The sequence below is a fragment of the Myotis nattereri genome, assembly GCF_964212035.1.
Source record: "Myotis nattereri genome assembly, chromosome: 3".
Lineage (NCBI taxonomy): Eukaryota > Metazoa > Chordata > Mammalia > Chiroptera > Vespertilionidae > Myotis > Myotis nattereri.
Genome location: NC_138077.1, coordinates 101,167,963 through 101,178,977, shown reverse-complemented (window position 1 = coordinate 101,178,977; position 11,015 = coordinate 101,167,963). Strand labels below are relative to the sequence as shown.

The 11,015-nt window shown below is 40.2% G+C and overlaps 1 pseudogene across 1 annotated transcript; it reads right to left on the bottom strand.

Moving 5' to 3' along the window:
• Positions 1-6,780: 6,780 nt before the first annotated feature.
• LOC308516463 (proto-oncogene serine/threonine-protein kinase mos-like) lies at positions 6,781-7,825 on the bottom strand (annotated as a pseudogene). Its single transcript has one exon. The product of its transcript is annotated as a proto-oncogene serine/threonine-protein kinase mos-like (transcript).
• Positions 7,826-11,015: the final 3,190 nt, after the last annotated feature.

Sequence of the window (11,015 nt, the reverse complement as noted above, 5' to 3'; positions counted from 1 at the left end):
AATTAGAAATCAAGAAAGAATGTCTTGAGAAAAAGTCTCTATAATGTTCAAAATAACTTCTAAGATGTTCTTAGTTGTCTTTCATGTTGATTTTAATGTTTATTTATATATATTGTCTTTATTTAAATTATGTTCTATAATTCTAATTAATCTTTAGATTTTATATTAAAATCATGTGAAGATATATCCTCATTTTCAATTAATATCTCTAAAAACAATAATAGTTTTTATGCATATTTTAGTTATAATTTAAATAATATAAGTAGATTTTTAAAAACTCTTAGCAATTTAGTATACTTCTGAAACCAGAAAAGTCAGTGTTTGTGCTGCCCATCACTATCAGAACCAATAAGCAGAGACAAGGGTTAAATCTTTATGGGCATTTTATTCAGAAGGCTGGTGATCTGCGAAGATGGTGAGTTATATACCCTAAAGACTGTCTTACATCTCACTTCAAGCCAACCATTTTTTTAAGGAGAAGAAAAGTGTAGGTAAAGGGTTTGAAATTCAGGGAAAAAGTAGGCAAGGGGTTTGGAATTCAGATGAAAAGGTTAATCAGATAAAAGTTGCAGTCCAGTGATTTTCCAACCATCCCTTCATCTGCTGACCAGTGGTTCTTTATCCACGTCCTGGCTGGTGGAGCTTCCGTCCCTGGAGCACAATGGCTCAGATACGATTTTGGTCATTTGCAGTCCTCCTGGGGCACAAGGTCAAATTGCGTGTGGGTCTTCTGAAGTTATGTCAGGTCCAGCCATACTCTCCAGTCCCTTGAACAAAAGCTTTCCACATGCATTAATTGCCAAGCCTATAAACTATATCTAAAGCTAAAAATTTTTAACTTCTTGAATACCCTATCACTTTCACTATATTTAAATTTGTGATATCAAAATTCTTTTTCATTCTGACCATAGTAAGTGCTGGATACCTTGAAGCTCTAAGATGGCATTAATGATAACAGTGATACCAATAAGTATTTCATTTTACATGATGGCACCTGACCTATTTGGTAAATATATGTACAAAAAGAAATCCTATCTAATAAAAGAGTAATATTCAAATTAACCATCACTCCATCATAAAGATGGCGGGGGCCACAGAGCTGGAGCAAGCAGGGGGCTTGAGTTGCCCCGGAAATGGAGGAAGCCAAGTTTCCCGCCTGCCCTGCCGGCCCTGAGCTCCACTCAAGGCTACAAAGTTTCAATTATAGAAGATAAATAAACCCCAGATTCCTGCTTCCAGGCCTCCGCTCAAGGAGGGGCTGGGAACCTGAGTTGCCAGGGGAAACCCAGGTTTTGAGCGGGACCAAGGCAACAAAGTTTCAATTATAGAAGTTAAATAAATCCCAGATACCTGCTTCCAGCCCGCGGCGTGGCCAGCATGAAAACGGCCATCAGCCCCTCACCCAGGCTGGCCACACCCCCTTCAGGTGAGGGTCCTCATGGGGTGGCTTGACCAGCCTGCAAACAGCCATCAGCCCCTCACCCAGGATGGCCAGTGGGACCCCCACCCTGATCTGGGACACACTTTAGGGCAAACCAGCTGGCTCCCACCTGTGCACCAGGCCTCTATCCTATATAATAAAAGGGTAATATGCAAATTGACCCTTACAGCAGAACGATTGGGAATGACTGGTCACTATGACACACACTGACCACCAGAGGGAAGACATTCAATGTAGGAGCTGCCCCCTAGTGGTCAGTGCGCTCCCACAGGGGGAGCTCTGCTCAGCCACAAGCCAGGCTGCCAGCTGCCAGTACAGCGGTGGTGGCGGGAGCCTTTCCCGCCTCCTCAACAGTGCTAAGGCTGTCCGACTGCAGCTTAGGCCTGCTCCGCGCTGTCAAGTGGACATCCCCCGAGGGCTGCCGGGCTGCTAGAGGGATGTCTGACTGCCAGTTTAGGTCCGATCCCCCAGGGAGCGGGCCTAAGCCAGCAGGTGGACATCCTCTGAGGGGTCCCAGACTGCGAGAGAGCACAGTCCGGGCTGAGGGACGCCCTTCCCCCCCACCATAAGTGCACAAATTTTTGTGCACTGGGCCTCTAGTTATAAAAATAAGCTATGGATACTAATCAGCTATCCAAAAAGTACCAAACAGTTGGCAAAGTTAAATATTCTTTCTAATTATCTATTTGAAAAAAGAAAATATCTTTTTGTTAATGAAGAATCTATAAATTCAAATATGGAAACATATGGAATCCACAAAATGAATAAACTCATAGGTTTAGCTTCCCTCTTATTTATATAGCCACTTTCACTATTTAACTTCTATGTTTATCCTTCAGGTTTCAGTTTAGATAGTATTTCCTCTATTCCAATCCCTTCCTACCTGTTTCAGAACACTTTTCATACTCAATTGTAACTGCCTCTTTCTTTATTAGCCCTCCATTTGACTGGAAGTATACCTCATTTACTACTGTACCTCTGTGCCTGGTTAATTGTTGCTCTATAAATAATTACTGGACAACAATTAGGACCTTTCAGCATTTCTGACAGATAGTAGGCTTCCTAAGGATAGGTATCCCATTTCCAATACTGAACACCTCATTAGAGGTACTCCATAAATATTCAGGAAGAATGGAAAACTATAAGGGAAGTCAAGTATAACATCCCCCAGGGGGTGCTAAAGCCCCAAGTCTTATTTACTTATGAATTCAGCCAGAGTAAAATTGCTATGGACTGTTTCAGTTTACTTCACCAAATATTTATTGAGTGCCGTGGGTTTCCTTAGAATTGCAAAGATAAACCAAGACTCAGTTCTTGCTCTTGGGACATTTGAGAGCTGTTAGGCAACTACTGCAGTTGACAAATTACATCAAGATTATCCACTAAAGGTGAAACACTTCACCTTTTAGACAATAGTAATTTAAAAGATGCTGCAGTGCCCAAGGCTATGCCAACTGCAACCATAGACCACCCTGGATCATTTTTAACCATGCCTTGAGATTCCCACCTCTTCAGAAATTCCATTGAAGATTGGGACAATCCCTCCCACTCTGCCCCTCAGAATATCTAGGGTTGATGAAAAATTAAAAGCTCACTAGAAGCAATTTTCTATTTCTCCCTAAAATCAATTTTAGGATTGGCCATAACTAATTAGCATAGAAACCCCTTCCCTCTTGGTCCTTTAAGACAAGTTATATTTTATCTGATGGCCAGTAGAATTCATTTGAATTAATGGTCACATGCATTTGGCCATATGCCCAGATATTTGGTCACTACCAGTTGCCAATGACCTCTTCCTGGCCATGACTTATAATTGCAATGGCTATAATACCGTAATATGAACAGGGATCAGAGGACAGCTGGGTGAAGTTTTCAATAGTGCAATTGAATTTTTGTTTTTCCTGACAATAATCAAACAGTTTCAACTGTGTCTAATTAGGGAGTATTGTTTTTGAGTGATCAAAGCTTGCTTATTACCAAAAACCACATGTCACCTTTACTCTAAACTGAGTCAGAAACTCTAATTCTTCTGGGCAAGAAACTAGTTTGTATTTACTTTAATTGCTAGAAACTTTACAACAGAGTTATTGTGATTTTTTTATGTTAAATTGAGAATTAGATGGGCAGAGTAGTAATTCTTAATAGAAATTGCTTTGTCTCACTGAAAATTTATGTTCTAATATTAACTTTTGGCAAAGGTATATTCTGTGAGCAAGATTTAAGTTCTGTTTTTTTAAGGACCCCTACTAGAGGGTATAAATGCCTGTGGGAGATACCCAATTTTTATCCACCTCTTAGGCACTATATGCAAACTAACATATAACCTAGAGAGTTCAAGTGATAAAGGATTAGGAAAAAGGAAGAGGCTAATGCACAACATTACCTTGTATGAGAAACAGGATATTTTGCCTTTCTTATCATGTGAAGAACCAATACAAGTGTTTCTAAATAATGGCTGGTTCAACAAAGAATAAAGACAGCCATACTTTTGTGTTATGCTAGCTCACCACACATTTAAAATTGACATACAGCCCCAACCGGTTTGGCTCAGTGGATAGAGCGTTGGCCTGCAGACTAAAAGGTCCCAGGTTCGATTCCGGTCAAGGGCATGCACCTTGGTTGCAGGCACATCCCCAGTAGGGGGCATGCAGGAGGCAGCTGATCCATGTTTCTAACTCTCTATCCCTTTCCCTTCTTCTCTGTGAAAATCAATAAAATATATATTTTTTAAAAATAAAATAAAATTGACATACCTTTGAGCACTACAAATTTATATCTTTGTTTTAGACATTTATTTAGTAGGTTAAATCATCAGTATGGTGGATTTTAATTAATTTAATATGTTAAACTTTCATCAGTTTTCATTTAAGAGGTTTTCACAGCATATACAGGATTTGTATAAATTTGTGCAGTAAATTTATTCTTTTAACAGTTTTATGCTTTCATCAGAAATTCATTTAAATGGATTCCACTATATATCACTATATCACTTCCACTTCCAGTGCAGCTATAGGTCAGACTGCAATTGATGCAAAAGCAATGAAGTATTAAAAGAGATAGGAAATATCTGAAATTGGAAAGAGTTCAAGAAGTGGGCCATTGTAAGGGCATTACACTCCTTAGATAAGGTGGGGAGGGGAGACTATATAGCATTTTGATCTGAAGCCTTGTATGCGTTATAATTTCAATTTTCAACAAAGTTGAAAAGATCTATTTTATCTATAATCATGTATTTAAAATTAACCGCTTCAGTGCCTTAAAACAGTCCCCATGTGGCCACGGGAATGTGCACACTTGTCTTTACCATCCATTTTGAATTAATGGCACAGCTTCTTTCCGTGAATATTCTATCTCCTCCCTCCTCCCTGCTGACATTCATTAAATGACATCCAAGAGATAAACATTAATATAATAAATACAGTAGCTATGGAAATAACCCACGGAAGAGGGGCATTCTATCATGTTTTCATATAGAAGTAGATGAAAATCACAGGTAGTGCATTACAGTTGGTGACAGAAAACTGCAGCATGAGAGATGCCCCTTGCAAAGAGCAGCGGTGCTGGTGCTTGCCTTGTGTGCATCGGAAAAGTAATGGGTGACCTTGAGAAGTCCTCTTTGCTCTCTAGATCACCGCAAAGAAAGTGACTGTTTTTATGGTCTATATACTATAGAAAGATATTGATGTCTTTGGTGAGTGAAAGAAGCTAGAGAAATGATAGGTAAAAATCAGTATTTGTCTTTGGGAAGACAATGCCTCAGAAAGAAATGTTCTCACCACACACACACATACACAATGGTAATTTTGTGAGATAATGGATTTATTACTATCCCTATTGTGGTAATCGTTTCACTCTATATCCATGTATCCAATCATCATGTTGTCCAACTTAAATTACATGTTATATATCAATTATAGCTTAATAAATCTAGAAGAAAAAGAAAGGAGGAAGGAAATGAAGGTAGAAAGAGAATAAAAGGAAAAAAGAGGGAGGGATTTACCTTGTGATTGTATTTAATATTAGAGGCCCAGTGCATGGATATGTGCACTGGTGGGGTCCCTCGGCCTGGCCTGCACCCTCTTGCAATCTGGGACACCTTGCAGGATGTCGGACTGCCAGTTTTGGCCCAATCCCTGCATGCCAGACTGAGGGACCCCATCAGTGCATGAATCCATGCACCAGGCCTCTAGTATGCAAATAAGATGTTTGGTTAATCTCTTCCCACCCTCCCCCCTTCCCTCTGGGATTCATCAGTCTTTTCCATGTTTCCATGCCTGTGAGTTGAGCATCTGCCCCCTGGTGGTCATTGGGCATCATAGCTACTGGTCAAACAGTTGAATGGTCAAATGGTCAGATGGTCGCTAAGGCTTTTAGATATATAGATACTCTTTTATGATATTGACAACTTCATGTAGTTTTCCCCTGATTTATTGGCACTGTGAAGTACATTTTTGTCAAGTTGAATTGAATAGAATTGAAATGAGTTGAAAGAAGAAATTCAAAAATCCTCACAAAGATGACTCAAGCCCATCATTCTTATCCCCCTGTAAGGTCATAACATAATCTGGTGTTAGAAATATGAAATCAGTTTACTGCTCATTCTGTTCCTAGAGCATGCCTCTTTACTGCATCTGGCTTGGGAGAGAATGTGGTTGAGAGATAAAAGGTTGCCCTCAGACTAAATATTTAAATTAGTATTTATAACGAGAATGATGCTTCACCATGAAAGGTTGCATGAGGGTTGTAGGAGTATCATATTTTATTTCCGTTCTAATATCATACTTAACTCTCTTGTAGCTCCTCTTATCAAATTATGGAGGGCCTAGTTCAGTGTCATCTATAAATCTGTGGCAATTTTTATGAGAGTTAACAAGTGAGTTAGGTTCAGGATAGAGCTTAGTGGTTCTAGATCCCACAGGACATCCTAAAATTGAAGTGTAGAAAGTCTAGTATATTTTCCTTCACATAAAAAACAACAACAACAACAACAGAAAAAACCCACTTTACTTTTCTACAATGGCCTATGAGAGAAAGGGGGAAAGCAAGGGACAAGAGTTTGTTTTTCTCCAGGCTTCCAGCATTTCAGTGGACTGTGTCTGTCAAGTCTGGTCCACAGTATTTTAGGTCCATTTGGATGAGGCTCCTGTTTCTCCAAAGGGATGTGTGTACCAGGCAGTTTCTAATAGTAAATGTTAAAGTATCTCTTTTTACTTTTGAGGTTTTAGTGACTTTATTTTCTAAAAATATGTCCTACAAATATGATTTTTTTCCCTACATCTTCACTTCTTTAAAAATAAATAGAAACAACGACAAGCGCTTATCTTGAAACAGGTTTAGAGTCAGCCGAGGTCAGCTCTCAGGGAGTTGAGGTCAGCCAGGAGCAGCTCCGCACTTGGCCTCCGCACGGCACTGGCCCTCCAGCAGCCCTGGATCATCTCCTCCAGTCTCTTCCCAGGGATGGAGGCCCAGAAGACAGCTGCCGAGAGCGGTGGCCAGGTTGTAAGCCACCACCGCGTAGAGCACGTGCTGACGCTCGCCCAGGTAAGGCACCTCCTGGGTCGTCATTTGCCAGAGAGCGATGGCGAAAGAATAGATGTCCGCTTTGGGCATCAGGGTCTCTCCTTTGAGGAGCTCGGGGGCACGGTGGGTGTAGGTACCACCCAGGTGGTAAGAAGGGGTCTGGAAGCACGGGAGATCCTCCAGTCTCTCAGAACAACCAAAGTCCCCGATTTTGCAGACGTCCCGCTCACTGATCAGAATGTTGGCGGGCTTCAGGTCCAAGTGCACAATGCTTTGTGCGTGGAGGAAGAGCAGCCGGTTCGTACTGCAGGCACTTGGACAAATACAACTCCCCTCCTGCACCACCGTGGGACTCCACTTCCTCCTCCTCCTCCTCTTCCTCAGGGGAGCTGGTAGCACCGTATATGACTTGGTGTAAAGTGACATGGCCACCAAACTCCATGATGATGGTGCCTAAACTATTAAAGCCCATGGGCGTGCGCGTACTGGTAGCTACAACCCCCACGATGTTCTCATGGCGAAGTCTAGCTACGTTGAGCTCAGCCCAGAAGCTGCGCTGGGATGCCAGGCGGTTCTTGGTGCACCTGTTCACTTGCTTGATGGCCACGAGCACACCGTGGTAGGTCGCCTTGTACACGGAGCCAAAACCCCCAGCGCCCAACCTCTGCAGGAAGCACACCTGCTCCCAGTCGATGGTGCACCAGGCCAGCCGCGAGGCAGCCGTGGGGACCTGGGAAGAGTGGTGCCCAGGAAGAGCTTCCCGGCCCTACCTGGGAGCTCCGAGGGGCTGCTGCAGGGCCTGGAGTCCACGGAGGGAGAAAACTCGCCCGGGAGGTAACTGCACTGCGGGAGCAGCGAGGGCATGGCCTCTTCAAAGTGGATCCAGAGTGGCTCGGGTTGTGAAAACCCCCATCAGTCTGGGAGCACGACCGACTGACTGCCTCTGTTAAAGTATCTTACTCAAGGCTAATTTTATTGGGATCTAAGTTATCAACCTAGCTGTGAAGTGACAACTAGGAAGGTGAAATTCACAATGTGGACAATTCTATAACCTTTCAAATAATAATTGCCTGATTTTTTTTTCAGGTATATATTGATGGAGACTGACAGATGTTGAAAGAAGAACCACAAACCACACCAGAGAACTGAGAATAAAAATCATCCTTCCACTTGACCAACTCTTCTATTGCTATTTTTGTGATACATGAAAACTTTCTTTCCAATGTAAAATACGAAGCTGGGCCCACAGTTACTTAACTGATGCTGCATGTGTGTTTTCTTTAGCTTTGGCTGCTCTTCCCATCAGCAGCTTCACACCAGCTATTTCATATCAGTTGCTGGTTTAGAAGGTCTTCTAGTTATTACTCTTTTTTATATATTAGTAAGATCTTGACTTAATACTTGAGTAATCTGGTTCATGAAAATGTAAGAAAGGCTACATACCTGTAGTCATCAATCAATTTCACAAAGACTGAGCCCTACCATGTAATAAAGTATTTGAAAACCTGAGTGTTTTAATACCGATACAAAGAGTTCCCTTCAATCTTTTAAAAAATTCTTATTGGCATAATATACCATATCTCATTCTTTTACTTTCTTTTTTTTATTAAATTGATTTGGGTGACATTGGGTACTAAGATTATGTAAATTTCAAGTGTACCTTTCTATGATACATTCCCCCACCACACGAAGTCATATCATTTTCTGTCACCATATATTTGGCTCCTTTTGCCTTTTACTGTTCCCCACCCCTTTCCTTCAGTAATCACCATATTATTGTCAGTATCTATAAATTTCAGTTTTATATCCCACATATGAATGAAATCTTATGGTTCTTAGCTTTCTTCAACAGACTTATTTTGCTTTCAACCTATCTATGTTGTTTTGAAGTGAATTTCTTATAAATAGCATATAATTGGGCCTTTTTAATATCCATTTTGCCAACTTTGTCTTCTAATTGGTATATTTAGATCATTTATATTGAAGGTTAATTATTTACATAATAGGTTTCAAGTCTGTCATATTTTTTTTTCTGTTTATTCCTTCTCTTTCTCATATCCCTGTTTCTCTTTTCTTGTCTTCCTGTGAGTTGCCTTTCTGTGATTTAATTTTTAGGGTACCATTTTGATTTATTTTTAGCTTTTTAGTATATTTTATATAGTGGTTGTTCTTGATATTATAATATACATATATAACTTATCATAATGTAATAGACTTGGCATTTTACTAATTCCAGGGAAGTGTAGAAATATATCTTTTTCTATGCTTTTATTTTCAACCTATTTGTGTCTTTGAACCTAAAGACAGTAGATAGTTGGATCTTTTTTATCCACTGTCAATCTGTCTTTTGATTACAGTGCTTAATCCATCTACATTTAATGTAATTATCAATAAGGTAGAATTTTTAAAAATATATTTTATTGATATTTTGCAGAGAGGAAGGGAGAGGGATAGAGAGTCAGAAACATTGATGAGAGAGGAACATCGATCAGCTGCCTCCTGAACACCCCCTACTGGGGATGTGCCCACAACCAAAGTACGTGCCCTTGACTGGAATCGAACATGGGACCCTTCAGTCTGCAGGCCGATGCTCTATCCACTGAACCAAACCAGTTAGGGCAATAAGGTAGAATTTATTTCTTAAGTTTTGATATTTGTTTTCTGTCTTATATAATTTTTGTTCCTCTATTCTCCATTATGCTTTATGTGTTAAATAGATATTTTATTTTCTATTGTATATGTTAATTTCCTTGTCATTTATTTCATTATTTTTTTTAAAGTTTCTTAGTTGTTGTCCCAGAAATAAAATGAAAGCTTAATTTGTAACAATCTATTTCAGATTAATGCCATATTAATTTCAAAAAAACTTTGCTTCTATATAGTTCTATTCCCTCCCCTCCCTTTGTGCTATTACTATAATACAACTTACATCTTTATATATTACTAGAAGCCTGGTGCCCGGATTCCTGCACATTGAACAGAAATTAATTAGAAGGTTGCTGGCAGGACGGGACTGGGTGAGACGGGCCGGACATGTTCTGGAGCCAACCTCCTATGGTCCCTCCTTGGCTGGCCTCACTTGGGGCAGCACCAGGGCTTGAAGGGCATCTGCGGAGTGAGTGGTGTCCCTCCAGCAGGTGGGTTCCCTCAGCCTGGCCTGCAGGGATCGGGCCAAAACCAGCAGTCTGACATCTCCCAAGGTGTCCCAAAGTGTGAGAGGGCACTCTGCAAAGTTGCTGTACTGCTTTGAGCGTCTGCCCCCTGGTGGTCAGTGCATGTCATAGCTACCGGCTGGTTGGCTGGTCGGCTGGTTGGCCAGTCGCTTAGGCTTTTCTATATATAGATAAGCCCATCAACACAGTTTTATATTATTGCTTTATTCAGTTGGCTTTTAAATTAGGTAGAAGAAAATAATTATTCAGTTAAAATAATTAAACACACTTTTATATTTACCTACACAGTTGTCTTAATCAGTTCTTTATTTTGTTATGTGAATTAAATACTGTCCAGTGTCCATTAATTTCAGCCTTAAGGATTCCCTTTAGTGTTTTTTTTGTAGCAGTAGTGATGAATTATCTCAATTTTTATTTATTTGGGAATGTCTTAATGTTTTCCTTATTGTTGAAAGGTAGTTTTGTTGGATATGTAATTCTTGGTTGAGAGTCCTTTTCTTTTGCAATTTGAACATGTCATCCCACTGATTTCTGGCCTCAGTGGTTTCTGATAAGAAGTCAGCTACCTGTTAATTTTAATGAGAATCTCTTGTGTATGATGAATTATTTTTCTCTTGTTACTTTCAAGTATCTTTCTCTTTCAACAATTTGATTGTGGTATATCTAACATTGCCAGTGATACTTGCATTGCTTTTATTGATCTTATTATGGAAGTAAAGTCTGTTATCAAAAGGATCTCAGAGCATTTCATACATTCCCTAGGGATAACCTTGAAGTCCCTCAGGCCTAAGTACATATGTACATCTGAATGTTACCTCAATGACATCTAAATAATATCTGTCTGATCTGACTACACCTGATACCCCAGGATTATGACCAAT